Consider the following 18272-nt stretch of genomic DNA (forward strand, 5'->3'; position numbering starts at 1 on the left):
GCCAAACACATAAGGGATGGTTCAGTGAAAATGAAAACAGAAACTCCGCGTTGGAACCTCGACGAGTTTAGCTGGCAACCTACTTCCCATCAAACCGCCGCAGAAATGCTAATACCACCAAGAGCTATGTTTTATGAGCTTTGTAGAGTGTCCCTTATTCAGGAGGAGGAAATCCCACGCACCTGTCACTGCCCTCATCCCGAGCTCCAGGAGCACCACCAGCTCTGCCGTAACCTTACCACACAACATCTATAAGTGTGCTAAGCCGTGCATTTACAACGAGAGGCCAAACTGGAGGAAGCTCTTCCAGTGTCAGAAAGAAGCGAGCGTTACCACCGCCGACAGCACCCCGCAGAGCAGAACCTCTCCGAGGTGCAGGCAGCAGTGGTCAGGGTCTGGCCCCTGCCACCCAATGCTCCAGGGGCCAGACTGCCGGCAGTCCTGAGGACCAGAAGCCTGGGTGCACGTGGCTGTTCTGTGCTCTTCGAGCTTTGTTTACTACGCAAAGTGCTTTTAAAGTGTCATTTACGGAGTGCCTGGCAAAGAGGGGAGCAGCGAGTGGCAGCCCTTACCGATCAGCTGAACCCCGGCCACAAGCCCGCGGAGCCCCAGGAGGATTTTCAGGCAGGTCGAACCGTGTCCTGCTGGGTTTACTATTTACTAGCACAACCCTAAAAGATAAAGTTTAACTTCTTGTGGAATTTTAATGAGCTCAGCGTTCCAACAAAATACCTAGCATGACCAGAGACAGCTCAGGGAAGATCTCTGCTCACCACAGTGTAATGCAAGCAATCAAACCAAACGTTTTGTTTATAAACAAAGGAAAATACAAGAACACTGGAAAAGCTCTCCTAGTGTTTCACAGCCATGGAAAGGCAGAAAGGCAAAGTCTGATCTAATTTCCTCAAGATGGACCAGAAACAGGAGCTCACGGACAAGTAACGAGATTTCACAGTTACCCAGAGAAGGCAGGTAGCTGTGGGGAAACCTGAAAATCCTGGGATTGTTTAAGGCAATGAGGAGAGAAATACGAGAGCACACAAGGAAAATAAAACATGTAGAATAATGATGTCTAGACCAAAGAAAGGATCCCATTTACCTCTTTTCCATATTGAAAATGAACTGAAATTAAAAAACAACAAATTAAAGTTGAGGAAATGAAATTCCATGGCAGACCATGCACATTAAGCCTCCGGGACATGCTCCCGCACTGCTTTGTGGCAGTAACTCTGTAAAATATTGGAAGTGGATCTCTGTAATGAGAACATCTGCAGTTACGTTAGCAGAGTAAAAGGAAAGGTGTGCAGGATGCAAGTTTTCATCCAGGCAGGCAGCAGCAGACCCGTAATTAACACAGCCAGGAAGCTCTCCTCCAGGGGCAGGTTACTCCCGGTGGCCGCAGCCGAGCTCTCGAGGAGCCGGGCGTCAGGCAGGCACTGCCGGGGATGAGATGGGTGCGAGGAGGGGGGCTGCGATCCCACCCAGCTCAGAAAGCTTCGTGTCTGGGCACAGAGATCACACCGAGGGCCTGGGCAGCTGGTTGTGCGGCCTCTCAAAAGACAACAACACCGTCCGCTTTTTTTTTTTTTTTTTTTTTTTAAAAACAGATTATCCTCCATGACCCAAAAAGAGGTGGATGAAATTTCAGCTAAAGCTATTAAACAAACACCCACGGAGCTGAGAGCGACCCTGGAATGCCCCAGTGGGAATGGGGATATTTTGGAAAGTGCTCAGCACCTGAAAAAAGGGGGTTTACCAGGGAAATAATCAGACTTACCAGGGGCGGCTGCTACTGGAAAGCCCCATGGTTAACCCTAACAAGGATTCGTAGGAGCAGCTTCCTGCATGCTTCCACTTCTGTGTTTCAGGCTAAACGTGAGCCTGAGAAGTTTTACACTGAGAAAAAAAAATAAAAAATGCAGTGGGTGAATCAGGAGGGGACAGGGAGGTCTGCGCCTCCTTGGGAACAGAGCATGGGGCTGGAGCCGCGGGGCTCGGGCGAGCTGCTGCCGGCCTCGGCTTTTGTGCATCCCCCTCGCCGCCCGCCCCGCAGCACTGCACGCAGGCACGACTGACAAAGCTCAAACACCACGGGCTCGCCTGGAGAGCCCCAGCCCCAGAAAGTGCTTTTGTCCCGGGGAAATGGCACCGGCCAGCTCCCCGTTTCGATCAAACACAGGAGCGCCCAGATGCCGGAGGGCCCTGGGCACGCAGCGCTGCGGCAACACCCGCAGGGCCGCGAATCCCCCCACAGCCATGGGAAGCGAAACAGGGCACGGAGAGCCACCGCCTCCCTCCCAGCAGGGCCAAAAGCCTTCAGCTCCCAGCTCTGCCACCCCTACAGCCCCCAGAAGCTGGCTGTTTCGCCAGTTTGGGACAGAAAGGCGCCGGGGCGAGCTGGCTGGAGCGAGCTCAGAGCCGAGCCCCGCTGGAAGGACCCTACCTGCCTCGCTCGGGGGCTGCTGAGCGCGGGGAAGGACGGCAGCGTGGCTGCTGGGCTCCACAGACCCAGCCAGGCTGTAGTTTCGACATTCCTTGCAACTTTCCACCAGCACACATGATATGTTCAAACTTGAGCAACTCCTCCCTCCTCCCTCCCTCCGCGAGACGCAGACAGGCCCAAGAGATGGCCCTGCCTCTATCATCGCAGTTCCTATAGCAACTCCCGGCCGAGCAGATGGAAACAGAGCTGTTTGCTCGGCAAACCGGCCTCCTTGGATTCCTCCGCTCTTCCCCGCTCTGCTGGCCCCTCCTCGCTCCAGCGCTCTCCCCAGGGGCTGCTCTGCTGGCACTTGGCCCAGGCTTTGCCTGGAGAGAGGCCAAGCTTTGAATTCATTTAGTAAAACCACAACATAAAGCAGCTCTCCTGCTCAGGAAGCAGGGCCCATGTAGTCCCAGGGGCAAGCCAGGCCCCGGCACGGCACGGCAGAGCCAGCCTGCACCTTCTTGTTTTAACGCGGCCGCTTGCACTCGCTGGAAAAACCCCGGGCAGATGTCAGCACAGCCTGCTGCCCGCTCAAAACCCTTCGCCGGGGGGAAAGGGGGAAAGGTAAAAAGCAAAGGCACAGCTAGTCACTCATTAAGCCTGGCCGACAGGATTATTGCAGGCAAAGAGCAGGGCAGGGGGCTTCTCCGCCACCTGGGCTTCTGCTGCCAAAGCCTGCCCCCAAAGGAGGGAGAGCCCAGCACCCACACCGGCGTTGGGGCAGCTTTGGCACAGTTGCATCTCTCCTCCACCTCGTGCTGCTGTCCCACAGCTCCAGGGCTTCGGGGAGCTGTGAGGAAGCACGGAGAGCTGCACCCATCTCCTGATCCTGCCCCCTGGCATGGCCAGCGGGAGGCTTAAACCCCACCAGTGATGTGGGGCCACCCAGACCCCTCCTCTCCTTCCAAGGGGAGGACAACCTCGCCAGCACAGCCTGCTCTCCTGGAAGTCATGGGTCCCTGCCCGCTCAAAGGCTGTAAGGTGGCTGCTGTGTTTGGTGCCCTCGCGGTCTGTTTGGTGCCCACAGCACCAGCATCGCCACTCCTGTGCTCCGCCACAAGAGGCAACAGGACAGGGGTCAGGGTCTGCAGCAGCAGCACAGCCCCAAGGACAGGGGCGCACTGAGATAGGTGACACAGCACAAGGGCACCGCTATGATTTCATGTTTTGGGGCACCAAGCGTGCTGCTGTTGCTATATGAACAGACACCTCTAAATGCAGAGGCTGAAAAGCAGGAGGGACAGAGGGGACTGCACTAAAGAGAGCCCAGGGCAGAGACACCAAGGAGAACTGGCATTGCTGGGACTCAAAGCAAGGGACAAAACGAGGGAACTACACAAAGGCTGACCAGGCAGGTGGCACCCTGCCATGGCATCACTGCAATACCACGTCCTTTGGGACGAGGGCATCAGCGCAGTGACCATGGGAGCAAGTGGGTGCATGGGTTTGATTCGGGAGCTGCAGCAAGAAGTGGAGGAGCCGGTGCCTCCACAGCAAGGGGCAGAGCAACAGCAGAGGGGTCCCACAGCAAGACATGTAACCACTCAAGTGGTCAGAAACCCACTCCAGATGCAATCGATTCTGGGGGCTGAGGGTACAAGGTGTGAAGCTGCAAAGCCACTGCTGCAGCCACCGGACAGCCCCGCAGCATGGCAGCCCCCAGCAGGCTGGGCCCAAGCTCACCTGGGTGATGGAGGCTGCTGGGATTTGAGAGGAACATTACCTGGGGTCACCGGTACGATCCCACTGTCAGGGGGCCAGCAGCAGGGAAACAACAGCAGAGGGAGGTGGAAGAGAAGTGCTTGGCTGGCTCGTCGGCTGGGAAATGCGAGTGCTGGCCTCCCTCCAGCGAGGAAGCCACAAGGCAGGGACAGGGACAGGGCCACGATGTCCTGCTCAGACCCCCAGCAGAGGGACGTGTCCTTCTGGGCAAGGGGCAGCTGGGCAGGGGTGGGAAGCAGATGCTGGTGTTGTGTGCGGTGACACTCACAGGAATTCCACAGCGGGAGGCTGAGAAGCACAGATGGCAGCAGAGCGATTCAGCCCATTCTTCCAAGATTTATACGCTACGTTAGGCTTCAATGAGGAATCACAGCGAAGCATGAACAAAAGTAGCAGGTATTTGGGGAATTCAGAGAGAAGAGAAGCAGCAGCCTTGAGCCAGACTGTGCCCACACCAAATCTGAGCAGGAAAATGCAGCTGTGAGATGAAAGACATGGTCATATGGGCAAGTCAGATGCTTCCTGGCTCCATCTTCCTCCTGTCTCCATGCCCCCACTCAGCCACACAATCCACCTCTGTGCTGAGAACAGAAAATTATTTACTCTTCTTCTTGTGTTTTAGCGTGCTGATCTTTTCGGATGAGGGGACAACCCCTAGGGCTCATCTGCAGCTTGGGATGGAGCACATGATGGGCAGCAGGCTGGAGATGAACAGGCACGAGGCCTCACCAGGCCTGGGAAGCCCCACCCCAAGAGGGTGGTACCGATTCAGATAAAACACTTTGGATGTGCTTTTTGCCAAAATACGGATGCCTGCCCTGTCGGCATGACTGCACGTGGCCCAAGCTGGGCACAGGCCTCTGGGGTACGCCGGGACCACCAGGACCCCCGCTGGCCACGAGCAGTCAGCAGCAGAGGGCACCTTGGGGCACCCAGCACAGGGAACCCAAGGGGGGCACCAGTTACAGCACAGGAGCCCAAGCCCACCCCAAAACCAGCATCGAGGGGCTGGCGAAAGCTTCCCACGCCCCCACAGCCCCGGGAAGAGCAGGGGCCTGACTTGCCCGTGGGTTTGAGGAGCTCCTTTCCCAGGGGCAGGACGGCGCCGCGGAGGCACGGAGAAATCCGCTGATCTTGCAGTTGGCCTCGCCTGCCTTCAGCGCCTCGACGCAGCAACAGGCTCCCTGCTGGATGCCCTCTGAAATGTAACTTTATCCCGCCGCGCGCGCTCCCTAATCAATCCTAGGCATAAAGCAAAGCAGAAAACAGCCCTTTTTTCTTCGCTGGAACAGACCCAAGTATGCACGATAACAGATCCCACTCAAAGCTATTACAAACCGGAGCACTGCAGCGCGTTTCGCATCTCACATCGCAGAGGGAGCATACTTCTGCAATGGCATCATCGCTTCTCAAGTTGTGTGTTTGAGAGACTTCCTAATGACCTCATAGCAGCACATGTGACCAGTAAGTCATCTTCTCAAAGGACTAGAAATAACATCAACAGACCCTGTTTTGGTTTTGCACAGAACAGCTTTCTGCAGCATGAGCAGGTTTCCAGGCTGTGAGGAAGCGGAGCCAGCTCAGGCCAGGGCTGGCATTTTCAGCTCCCTCTCATTGTGCTTGGCTTCAGCAAAGATCAGAGCAATTAGCGGAGGAAGACCGATCAGCAGATACTTCAATTCCATACACAGATTTAGACACAAGAGCTTGTTTATCCTGATACGGGACAATTTGGCTACTTTCGTGGCGCCCATGTGGTATCCTGCAACCCAGAAATATTTCAAGAGCATTGTCAGAAGAGATAAAAGGTGGTCTCACAACACGGAAAAAAAATGCCTTGAAAGTGCCGTTAATTATTTACAAGCCAGACATGTTTCAGCAGGCTTAAAACCAGCTTTCTTCCAGTGCTTAAAAATAACAGCTGCACTCAGGTGAGTCTGAGCAACAAAGCAAGAAATCTGAAATTCGTGGCTGACCAACAAGTGAGCAGTTTGCACCAAAACCGGGAAGTTTTTATCCCAGGTAGTGCTGGAAGTAAATGGATGAACACTGATGAGCATTTTGGTGCTAAGTGAAGGCAACTTAAACAGCTAAAGACACACTGACGGTCTTGACTATCTGACTGTACTGAGCCCAAAGCGCCCCGGGAAGAGGAGCTGCACATTCACGCTGCAGAAACGAATGCCAGGAGAGATGCCCCAAACCTTAATGGCTGTGGCCAGAAGGCAGCCACAGTTACCAGCTGTGGGCCAGGAGCATGTGTCCGAGTGAGAATAAGGAAAAAACCAACTGGAGTAGAGCCTGAAATCCTTTTGTGCCAGGCACAAACCAGCACCCTCCTGCAGTGGCTCTGCTTCGGGCCCCGTGTGTCCCTTGTCTCTGAGTCACCCCCGGCCCAGCTCTGGCAGGACGGCTGCCTGCCCTTCCCAAAAAGGCCACGGCAAGCACCACCACCTCCTGTCAGGTGGGACCAGGGCCTCAGCTGAGCCATTGCAGGCTGAGCAGGGACAAGGGAATTGAGCAAGGGACAGCCCCACTGACGGGTCAGGCCTGCATGCAGCTGCGCTGCTTATTCTTTCAGCAAGGGGTGGTGAAAGCCAGCCCCTGTCCCCACCTGTCACAGCATCCCAGAACGGCTGAGGTTGCAGGGACCTCTGGAGATCTTTTGGTGCAACCCCCTGCTGAGTAGGATCACCTGGAGCACATGGCACAGGATGGTACCTTCAAATATCTCCAGATACTCTCGCCATCGCTAGAGCACGTCCAGCCCCAGGGAAAGGGCCGCTCAGCTCAGCCCAGCTCTGCCAGCATCAGCCTGCTGCTGCGAGGAGAGCCACCGCCTGCCTCCCACCTGGGAAGAGAGGGAGGAGGAGCAGAACCTGGCACAGAGAAGCATGGGAGGCAACCTCCAAAAAAATACCTCCAAAAGAACCAAGCCACTGCAGCACACAGCATGCCACTGAGAGCTGTGCTGCAGGACAATGGAAGGTGGCTCAGACAGGACAAGGCAGCACACGTGGTGACATGTGGACACCTGATGGGGGACAGACCCTCCCCAGGCACACCTGGAGCTTTAACACTACCATGAAAGATTTGAACAGCAGCACCCAGCAGCCTCCCGTGTGCCCTGTCTTTAAGCACACGCCCCAGCTGCTGCATTTGGGGCTGCCTCAAAGACAGGGGTGAGGGCAGAGATGGAAAGTTGTGCGTACTTACACCTGCAGGTCAGAACACGCAGAGCGAGATCGGCTTGCTGCAGTTGTAGGGACAGAGCCCCAGCGAAGACGTCATCCAGACGAAGAGTAAACTCCCGGCGTAGAGCAGCGCTCAGCACAGACACACTTGTAAACACTCTCCCTGTCCCTCTTTGCCAACTGAGCCGTCAGAGAGGGGCAGAGAAAAACACTGTCTGCAAACAGACCCCACTCCCTATCCCTGGACACCGGGACCTGCCCAAGCAGGCTCCAGCCTCTTCGCTCTCGTCTGCGGGACGAGCCAAGTGCCTTCCAGCGTCCTGCGAGAGCTGCAGAGAATCGCTGCTGCTGCAGGGAAGGGCTCAGCTCGCTCGTACGCACGGTAACCTTCTGCTCCGGGCTTCTGACACCTAATCCCTGGAACCAGCGGATATATTCAGCAGGCACCAGGCCTCTTTCAAAGCTGACCTTTCTGCTTTAAGCACTAGATAGTATCCGATGTTCCCAGCATTGTCCTCACGCGTTCCTCCCCCGCACAGCATGCCAGCTCCTCCTGCCCTCCAGCTCCGCAGTGAGGTTGGAGCAGGGAAGGTGCAGGGAGCGCTGGCAGCAGAGGGGTTGCACAGCTCACGGGACCGCTGGGGACAAGCCCTGCTGTCACCTGCAGCACTGCTCCTCCGCCCCCACTGCTCTCACCCAGAAGTTTCCCGTGTTCCCTGTGCTGGGCAGGTCTCACCAGGAAGGGAGATGTTTGAGCACGTATCTCAGGTCTGGCTCCAGATCAGCCACCGTCACTGGAGCTTTTCTCCCAGAGACACGGAGACAACAAGCAGAAGTCACCACAAACCGTAAGCACCAGCTCTAAGCTCCAGCCAGGAGGCACAGGGACAGAGCCCTGCAAGAGTTACCGGTGTACAGATGAGCCGGTCCCACATGAGCTGTCAGCTGAAGCCTCTTGCTGATGTCCTGCAGAGCTGCTGCTCCTGCCCCTGCGGCCAAAGCCTGACCTCTGCACTTCTGGCCCAGGGCTGTGCGGAGCAGCTGTCAGCAGCAGTCGCCCGCCGCATTTCTGCGATTCCTCAGCAAGGACCATCTCCTTCAGACAACCGGAGGACAGCAGACGCCAGCGCTCCCAGCCCTTTCCACAGCCCCTGGTATGCAAGACAAGGCCCTGGCAGGCTCTCGGCGAGCAGGACTCCCCTTGGCCTCTCTGCTGGCAGGAGCAGAGCTTCAAACCCACCCAAGCTCACCGCCGCTCTCCGCACAGCACCGCAGTGCTCCCTTGAGAGCAGGAGCACCACACCGAGCCCAGGTGAGCACAGAGCAGAGGACAGTGAGATGATTGTAGCCACCGAGATCGATCAGCTCATGGGGCCCACCTGCATGCCGTGAGCACGCACACTGCCCCACAACCACCCTGTTCCACATGGGGACAGCAGGGACACGGCCACATTTCAGCCCCGCAGCACAGCCCCAGCAAGGGAAGCTTTCACCTCCCCAGCAGCTCCAGCGTTTCTGCCGCCCTCCTCCCAAGCGAGGCCTGCCAGCCCCAGCCAGCACGGGGATGTTGCAATCCCCAGCTCCGTCTGAAGAAACCAGCCCAGCCCAGATGACACAGGAGGCCGCTGGGCTGGCCTCGCTACATGCCATTCATTGACTTCCAGAAGCTTGTGGCATTGCTGGAGGCAAGTTTACTTCTCAGATGTTGAGAGCCGTTCTGCTCTCATTAGCGCCCGGGAGCATGGCAGGCGGCTCCGACGCGCGCTCCAGCAGGCACGCTCAACCCATGACCTGGTGTTTTTCTGAAAGAAATGCAAACCCGGGGGAAAACGCTCCCCTCCCAGCACGAGGGGCTGAGGAGGGCAGATGAAAGGCAACCACAAGCCTTGTGTATGTGTGGCCTCGGCCTGGGCTCACAGCTGGCCCGCACCCGATCCCATGTGCAGCTCGGGGCTGGGGATGTGCCCCACGCTCAGCCCGTGCCTCCTACAAGCCCAGCGCCCCTCTGGTGCTGAGGGCCGAGCACCCTTCTGCTCCTGTCAACGATGGGACACATCCTGCACGCACTGCCTCACCTGTAGGAGCCCGTGCAAACATGAGAAAACCACCGCACGCAGGGCCCTGGCTGCTTCTCTGTGGAAGCAGCACGAGGATGGGCTCACATTTCCCGTACTAGCACGGAAAAGGCAGAAGGATTCAGGTTCATTACACGCCGTGCTGCGAGCCCTGCTGGGACATTTCCCAACAGCTCACTTCAAGGCCCTGAAACCTGCAGGATGAGGTAATTCAAAGCTAAATGCATAACCCACGCGGCGGGGCGGTTCAGTAGGTATGGCTCCGGAGCTAAAGCAAATAAAAGCTGAGCCGTGCAGTACCCAGCTCCATCCCCGTACGTCTCCAAGACTTGGCCAGACAAAGCCACGGCTGAGTCAATCACACGCTGGAGACGGTCCCACCTCGAGCGGGAGGTCAGGCTGAAGGCCTCCAGATGTCCTCTCCAACCAGCATTTCCACAGCTCTGTGATAGCGGCGGTGAAGAGGCAGAGGAATTACTGCCAGCAGCTTTATGAAAGACTCGCATCGAGTTTCTCCAGAGAGATCTCTCTAGATTCAATTAAAGGCCCGCTTAACGAAGATGTCGGCACTGACACAATCCGGGCTGACCGTGTCCTGGCAGGGATACTGCAGTACCAGTGCCCGTGCCTCGATGCGCCGCGCAGGTCTCAGACGGGGTCAGCACACTGCGTCAGCCTGTCCCAGCACTAATTAGCACCCGCCATAAGAGATTTCTTTCTGGCATTTAACTTCAGCCATGTATTCAAGGGCAAGAGCTCACAAGACTTCACAAACACAAGCTAAAAGCGAGGCGGCCATGAGCGCTCAAGAAGTTTGCAGCAACTTAGCAAAGTGATTTCCCACTAAGTCCGTGCTCTGGGGAGGTCTCCGAGGCACTGCTGCTATTCCGTGTCCTTCCAGTGCTGGGAGGAGGCCAAAAATGCCACACTGGAGCCCAAGCCACCGCTAAAGGCGGGGGGCTCAGCCCTCGGGACGACACTTTGTGGAGTGGGGTTGCTGGAATAGTATCCGTCACAATCCAGACCAACACAACACCCCACCAAAAAACAAAGCGCACGGGATGAATTCACAGCGTTGGGACCCCCGTGGGAGGGCAGCGAGGAAGCTCACTGCGAGGCTGGCTCTGCGAGCCTGGGACCTGTTCTCACCTGCTGGGTCACAGCACATGGCCCACGCCTCAGCCCCAGCAATATCACAGCTCCCAACACACCTGTGCTCACAGGCACCCCCAGCTCAGCTCCTCTACAAACAAACAAAAAAAACAAACCTTCCTGGCCGATCGCCTTCCCCAGCACGAAGGTGGGACTGCCCCGAGTGCAGGGAAAGGCGCCCACCACAAGCTGACATTTTCGTCCTAGTACCCCAGCTATTTCTGCCCGTCAGTGTGCTTTGACAGGCAGAAACAAACGAGCACAAGTGAAATAACATAACAGCACTACGGGTGGGTGATGAAACCTGAAGCTTGGCTAGCGTTAGCTCTCAGCAAGAACACAGCACGAGTGACCGAGACCAGCACCAAACAAAAACGCGCAGCAGAACGTGCCCAGATTCTCATCCTTCAAGGAAAAAGAGGCTGAGAAGACAGCGTGCTCTGCAGCTCTGCCTCTGCTCACCCCTCAGCAGCTCCCCGTTACTGATGGGTGGGACGTTTTTACACCTTAAATGCTATTCCCACAGAAACTCGCTTTTCATTTGCGCTGCATAAATTCATCTGGTTGGAAGAGAATACCCCGCCCTCTTCTCCTGGCTCCCAAATTGCAGCTGGCAGGCTCAGGGCGTACGACAATCCTTGGGAAGAAGCACGACTGTTTGCTTTGTCCCTCCCTCCTCTCGCCCTCTCCTCCATCCCCGTGGCACATCCAAAGCCACCACCTCCTGCCACCTCGTGTCGGGCTCTCCCGACCCCGCAGCTCTGCAGGCAGCTTTGGGCTTGGTACCCAGGCATCACGAAGGAAAAGTCAAACCAGGTCAGGAGAGCATCATCCACGCTGGGAGCCCGTCCAAGCAAACACCCAGAGAGCTGCTGCCTTAGGAGCAGACAGGCCCCAAACCCAGATTTTGGGACAACTCCACCCAGTTAATTCCTCGCTCACGCGTTCTGCGAGCACCAGATCTGAGCAGGCGGGCGTTTTAATGCTCCACGGGCAAACCAAGGCTTGGGCAGCACCTCCCGGGTACAGACCCTCACCTCCCACACGTGTGCAGGGTCTCCAGGTGGGCAGCCAGCCCGCCACCAGGCCAGCAGGATCCCATCCAGCAGCAGCGTGAAGGAAGATATGGTCGAGCTGCTCTGAAAAATAAACAACCTCAGTGCAACCAGCCAGAGCATCAAGTGCTTTACCAGTTGTCTTCGTTAGAAGGAAAAAATGTATGATCTTGGGATTATTAGGCAGTACGTAAGGAAATGGAACTGAAACAAGTCATGTTCGCATCGATTTTATCTAGAAAATAAAACACAATGGCACAGAAAGTGGATATTTTAACCTGCATTGTACTACAGGCTCACGAGAACCCTAAGCAGCTCTATGAAATATCCGTGTGCAGGTAGGCCCTGGGGACAACGTCTGTGATGCTCCGGGGGAGCAGATGTGCAGAAGTGACAGGAGAGCAGTGCCACCACGTCTGCACCCACCTGGAGGGCCGACTTTTTCCCACTTGTTTCAGCAAAAGCTCACAGAGGGGACCCACAGAACAGCGCCGTGCAGTGTCAGCTGGTTTAATGCATCTTGCTTTCTACATGCCTGCCTTCAAGTTACATAAAACACCGTCAGATTTCAGGTTTTGATTTGAAGTTAACCCTGCCTAGTCTGACTTTATTTTATTTTTTTAAGGGACTGGAAACAAGGGGCTCCTCAGCTCCCGTTTCCATAATCAGTACCAGTGAAACTCCCCCCAAATCGAGCAGTTTTGTGTGATACTTCCTGGACTTGGAAGAGGGAATCACTCCGGGCACAGGGAGGCCTTCGATCAGAAGGGTTACCTTCCTACCTGGCCTGTGAGAACAGGTTGTGCTTAAAGCTACTGGCAACAAACTCAGCTCGTTCCGCTCGCTGGGAGCAGCCACCCACCACCACCCCACAAAAGCTCTGTGTAACTCTCGACATCCTTAAACCATGCCCGGGATGGATCTGGAAGCACAGGCCTTCCCAGTAAGGACACCTTCAGCCTGGCTGCTATTGAGAGAGGTGGAAAACATCCCTTGGGAGAGGGCCCGGAGGTCTGCGGGATCCCCCGCAGCACAACGCTGGCATTAAGGCTTCGCTGCTCACTAAATTCTGATGCATTAAGAGCAAAAATATCATCAATCCTACACAAATTCCTCTGCTGACGCCAGCAGAAAGAGGGCCGTGGAATTAAGGCAGATGAGAGCTTTCCCTTGCTTGGGCTTAGCCCAGCGCCACACACACTAAAGAGAGAAACAGAGCTGAGGACAGATGAAATACTTCCTCGCTCTCCTGCTGCTGTCCAGGCAACAGGACCCAGCGCTCAGGAGCATCCCCTGGCATGCTTCGTATTCAGAAAGCTCTTTTTGGAGCACAAAGCCGTCCTGAAGACGGCTCCTTTCACTGCCTCTAGTGTTTTGTGTGTGCCATGAGCCCACTGGGCATGTGACTGGCGTGTTAAAGCTCCCTGGCTCCCCAGCCCGAGCTCAGATTCTTTCCCTACAAAATACACTGCGTGAGCTCATCTGCAAGCAATCAGCCTGAGAAATCAGCTTGTTAAAGGAAGCTTCTAGGAAAGCAGAGATGTCTCCTGAGAATTTGGGGGCCTATACGGTTTTAACCAGTTTGTTAAACCCCAGCTGCTCTTCTCCCCATTGGGGTCACGCAGCCCAGAAGCCATCTCTCCTCCCACACAGCTCCAGGCACCGGGAGGGTTTGCCAGCACCGCGCTGCAGCATCACGTTTTGAACCTCCGCAGCCTGCGAGCACTCACGTCTCTGTGCAAACTCCTTCACTTTAAGCAGGCACTTAAGAGTGTAAGAAAAAGCTCTGAGCTGCAAGCTGAGCACCATCCGGACAAGGAATCCATTAAAGAGGTGAGAGCAGTAACCTGGATGTAAGACAGCATTTTCTTCACTCCTGGATTCTGGATGTGTATCAACACTTCCCCACAGCCAGCTCACAGATCCCAGGCGCTCCCACAGAGAGGAGCCACCAGCAGAGCAGGAGCTCTGAAAAGAAGGGAACGGGCTCCCAGAGAGCCACCTTTACTCCGAAGCTGATTCAAGTGATGCAGAAGAACGTTCCCCAGGCTTGCAGTGAAGCTCCAGGAGCATCCCCAAGCCCTACGCTCCGCCCTGTGCTACATCCCCACAGGGACCCACGCTTTCCTTCCTGGTGAAAGCCTTGGGGAAGCACGAGCAGAGCAAAGAGCAAGAAAGCAGTGCAGCAGCAGCTTCCCAGACTCCCCTATCCGCCCGGCTTTGTGGGGCCAGCCGTGCCTTGTTCCTTGAGGAGGAGCAGCGTGGCGGTGGCAGAACAGGCAGCACCGCTCTCGTGCCAGCACATGCAGAGCTGCAGCCCCTGAGCTTTCAGATGAAAAGCTTTTCAGACCTCCTTGCTTTTCACTTCTTTCCATGGAAGCTCACACCCTGCCCTGCTCTCGGCCCCGACACCCAGGCAGCCCTTTCCTACCTGCCCCCAGCCGGTCATTCAAGTACTTGGAAATTCTTTCCTTGAAGTTCTTGGATAGAAATCGCTGTTCAATGTTCTACACAGCATACAGGAAGGGAAAAAAAAAAAAAAAAAAAAAAAAAAAAAAAAAAAAAAAAGTTTGCCTGTTTCTAACAAGAGATCATGAGGACTGAATCCTTGGCTCTTCCCAGCCCGGGATTATTCCAAGGGAAGTGATTATTCACCACTTCCAGCGCCTATTTTCAGTTCAATTTGCAAAAGTAACTGTTATGAAACAAGCCGAAGGAAGCAAAAATCAGAATGGCAAGGTAAAATGCATTAATCACCACGAGAGCAGAGCATTAAGTTCACCACACTGGGATCTCCCTCAATTTGTCTCCTCACTAAAGCCACTCGCTAAGCTCTAAAAAGATCAGCTCTGGCACGACCACTAGTTCATGAAGTCAGAGTCATTTAGGGTGGAAAAGACCGCTGAGATCATCCAGTCCAACCAGTAACCCAGCCCTGCTGCCCACCACTAAGCCATGTCCCCAGGCACCACGGCTACAGGACTTCTAAACACCTCCAGGGATGGCAACTCAGCCCCTCCATGAACAATGAGGGTCACTGCGAGGGGCTTTGTTCTGTACAGGACGGGGTGACAGTCACGGTGCAGCCATCCTGGTCAACAACGGCACCTTCTAGGTCCAAATGCGACTCAGCCTCACGCTAATTTGAAACGCTGCCCTAAAGAAACTGGTTCTTTAAGAAAAAAAAAAAAAAAAAAAAAAAGGCCTTTAGCTCTGCTTGACTGCAAACATTCAGGCTATACAAAGCGCTGTGGGAAAAAAAAAAAAAAAAAAGTCTCCAAGTTCCTAATTTTGTAAGATTAAGAGCAGACACCCCCAAAAGTACGCCAGCTACTAAAAGCAAAGTGTCCTGCCCAGCAGAGGAGCACTGTCTCTGGGCACGCACCTTGCGGTAAGGAGGGACAGGGGGGCAACACCACCAGGCTTCAGCTGCTGCACCCCATAGTGCAGCTTCTCAAACAAATCATGGAGGAAAAGGAGAAGGCTTTCCGGCTCAAGTTCCAACTCCTTTTTAAAAATCAGCTTATAGCCACTAAAACACAGTAAGAACAACTGTGCAGTAACTGGGAACCTGCAAAAGCAGCTGCGGCGTAAGAGCAGTGCAGGCGGTGTTTGGCAAACACGAGCAGAGACAAACGGCCCAAGGGGGTGGCAGAACATTTAGGGAATAAGGGAACCAAGCAGCAAGTCCCACCCCTGGGCCCACAGAGAACCTGCCTTGAGCCCATCCAGCCAGGGCACGCCTGGCAGAGGCAGCCACCCCGTGCTGGCTCCACGTGAGATCTGCCTCTCTCAATTCCTCCCCTGTGCTGCATGCCCAAGCCTCTCCCATGCCTGTGACTTCTTTGGATGGTCTCGGGCCAGCCAAGAGCATCCACAGGGAGAGCACAGCACCTGGGTGTGTCACTCCCTGCCCCAGTCACCCACTCAAAGGGGTCACCTACTCGAAAGCACTCATACAGGACATCCTTGACCCCACCAGGGCCCCCACTGCAGGCAAACTCCCCAGCAAAGAGGACACCTGCAGCAACAGCAACCGCATCAGTTGTCACGGAGCTGCAGCAGCAGGCAGCACCGCTACAGAAAAATCACCCCGGCCAGGTCCTGTCACACCTCTGCTCCAGCTGAGGCAGCTCCAGGGTATTTGGAGAAAAAAAGCAACTTTTTGCCACCATCTCCGCAGTGGCGGTTCAGGGCTGGAGGATCCAATCTCCACCCGGTTCCACCCATGGAACTGCCCCAAGCCCCAGCTGACAGCCGCGTGCTTTGAACATCCTCCTCCATCACAAGCTGACAGCTTTCAGTGACACCCAGATCTTGTTCTTGGCTCTCCCTCCCTCACCACAGACCTGTGCTCACAGCCTCACCACGGCCAGGGCTGTCACTGTGTACAAACCAAACTCAGGGAAGACGTGCCAAAAAATAAAAAATAAAATAAGAAGTCTTCTTGGACAGCAAAGTGAATGAGAAAGAAGAACGCTCCTGGGAAAGGCACGGAGCCCATACCAGGGGAGGAGGAGGAGGTCACCTGGGCAATTCCCAGGGCAGGAAAAGGAAGCCGAGCCTCAGGGTCTCACATGGACGGCTCCTGGAAGCTGAGGACAGGGCAGAGATCTGACTGCAGCCATCGGAAGGCCACAGAGCGCTCGCTAGCAGCAGAAAGCTCACACACCCTGACATCTCCCGGGGGACAAGCACAAACCTGACTAATGGAATTAGGTCTCGTCAAAATGCAATTGCTTTCCTCGATTAGACAACAGAGGCCAGGACCCACGGGCAGAACAAGCCACGAGCGGCACCGCAGCCACTTCCCGGGGAGCTCCTCATTGACCCCCACGGCTGGGGGCACTCGGCCAGGCAGCGGCACCCTAACGGGGCCAGGGGCTGGTGGAGGGGAGCGGGGCCCTGCCCGCACACCGCTGCTTCTGGCTCCTACAGGGAATCACTGCTACGCTTCTCACAATGTTTTTTGTGTTTTGTGTTTGTTTTTTTTTTTTTTTCTTTTTCCAAAGGAGTCCATTAAAGACAGAAGAGCTCAGCATTTGAGACCGAAGTGTTGAGTTATCAAAGCGCTGAGTTATCCTTCAATCTCCGAGCACAAAAAGCAGTGAGACGGGAGTCTCGGTGCCGTTCCCTTGTAACATTTTTCCCCTTTCTGCCCCAACAAAGCCAGGCACACAGAGTTCCACTTTATCACTTTTTCTTTTCTTTCCTCTTTCCTTTTGCGCTTAAAAATTCCACCAGAGGAGCCGACAAAACACAGGGTCACACTCTCGTATTTTATCTTTGCCCCTTCCTCCCTCTGCCCCAAATCCGCCCCCTGGGAAGCCCGAGACACAAAACCACACCAGGGGCCGGGAGCAGAAAGGAGGAGGGGAACGCACCGAGCTCCCCAAAAACCCGAACACCGAGCGGCAACCAGAAAAAAAGCCCAAACTAAAGTTTAAAAGCGATGTTTCCCCACAGAACCCTACTTAAAAATGAAAAATAAAAAAGGAATGCTTTCAGAAAGGGGCAAAACCCCACAAGACCCCCGAGGAGCACAGGCAGCCAGCCCCGTGCGTGCCCCCCCCAGCCCCACGGGTAACGCGGCTCCGGGGGCGGGAGGCGACCGAGGGCCCGGGGCCGCTCCGAGGGGCTCCGAGGGGCCCCGGCCATGCCCCGGAGCCCGGCCCGGCCGCCAGCAGCCGCCGCCGGCCCCGGGAGGGCGCAGCGGGGCCTACGGCGAGCAACGAGAAGCCCCCGGCTCGGCCGCCGCTCCCCGCCCCGGGCCCCGCACCGAGCGCCGCGGAGCCGCCGGCGGGGGGGGGCGGAGCGGAGCCGCCCCGGGCAGCGCCTCCCCCGCTGGTGGCGGCGCGGGGCCGGGCGCCGCCGCTTACCTGAGGGCCCGGCCGGCGGCTGCGGGCGGCCGCGCTGCGTCCCGGCCCCTTTCGGCCGCCGGGAGGGCGAGGGCGGGGGCGGCCGCGGCTTCGCCGCTCTTAAAGCGACAGCCCGGGGCGGAGGGGGGCTGCCGGGGCCGCGGCGCTGAGGGAGGGAGCGGGGGGGAGCGGCCGCTGCTGGGGCGCGGAGCGGGGCTCTCGGGAGCGCCGTGCCTCGGGGCCAAGATGAGGCAGGGCTGAGCCTTGTGCCTGTGCCTGCCGCCTGCCTCGGGGCGCTGCTGTGTGCCTCAGGGCTCCTCAGGGCTGAGCCTCGTGTACCTTAATGCACCTCAGGGCTGAGCTCCGTGTCCCCATGGCCCTCAGTGCACCTCAGGGCTGAGCCCTGTGTCCCTCAGCACACCTCAGGGCTGAACCCATGTCCCTCAGTGCACCTCAGAGATGAGCACCGTGTCCCCATGGCCCTCAGCACACCTCAGAGCTGAGCACCGTGTCCCCATGTCCTTCATCACACCTCAGTGCTGAGCCCTGCGTCCCTCAGCACACCTCAGGGCTCAACCCATGTCCCTCAGTGCACCTCAGGGCTGAGCACCATGTCCTCATGGCCCTCAGCTCTCCTCAGTGCTGAGCCCCATGTCCCCCATATGCCTCAGGGCAGCTCAGGGCTGAGCCCCATGTCCCTCGTGTGCCTCACCGCCTTGTTGTGTCCTTGT

General features: G+C 56.3%; 1 protein-coding gene across 3 annotated transcripts in view; it reads right to left on the reverse strand.

The window, feature by feature from the left end:
• LOC116496791 (discoidin domain-containing receptor 2-like) overlaps positions 1 to 17618 on the reverse strand; it is a 58154-nt gene extending 40536 nt beyond the window's left edge. The window contains exon 1 of one of the 3 annotated variants that reach the window (XM_032200080.1): positions 17563 to 17618. The gene's annotated coding sequence lies outside the window, so the exon portion shown is untranslated. Of the gene's footprint in view, positions 1 to 2443; positions 2612 to 17562 lie in introns of those variants that run through there. The other 2 variants (XM_032200079.1, XM_032200081.1) reach the window with 2 other exon arrangements.
• Between the last annotated feature and the right edge of the window lie 654 nt (positions 17619 to 18272).

The sequence above is a fragment of the Aythya fuligula genome, chromosome 19, assembly GCF_009819795.1.
Source record: "Aythya fuligula isolate bAytFul2 chromosome 19, bAytFul2.pri, whole genome shotgun sequence".
Classification (NCBI taxonomy): domain Eukaryota; kingdom Metazoa; phylum Chordata; class Aves; order Anseriformes; family Anatidae; genus Aythya; species Aythya fuligula.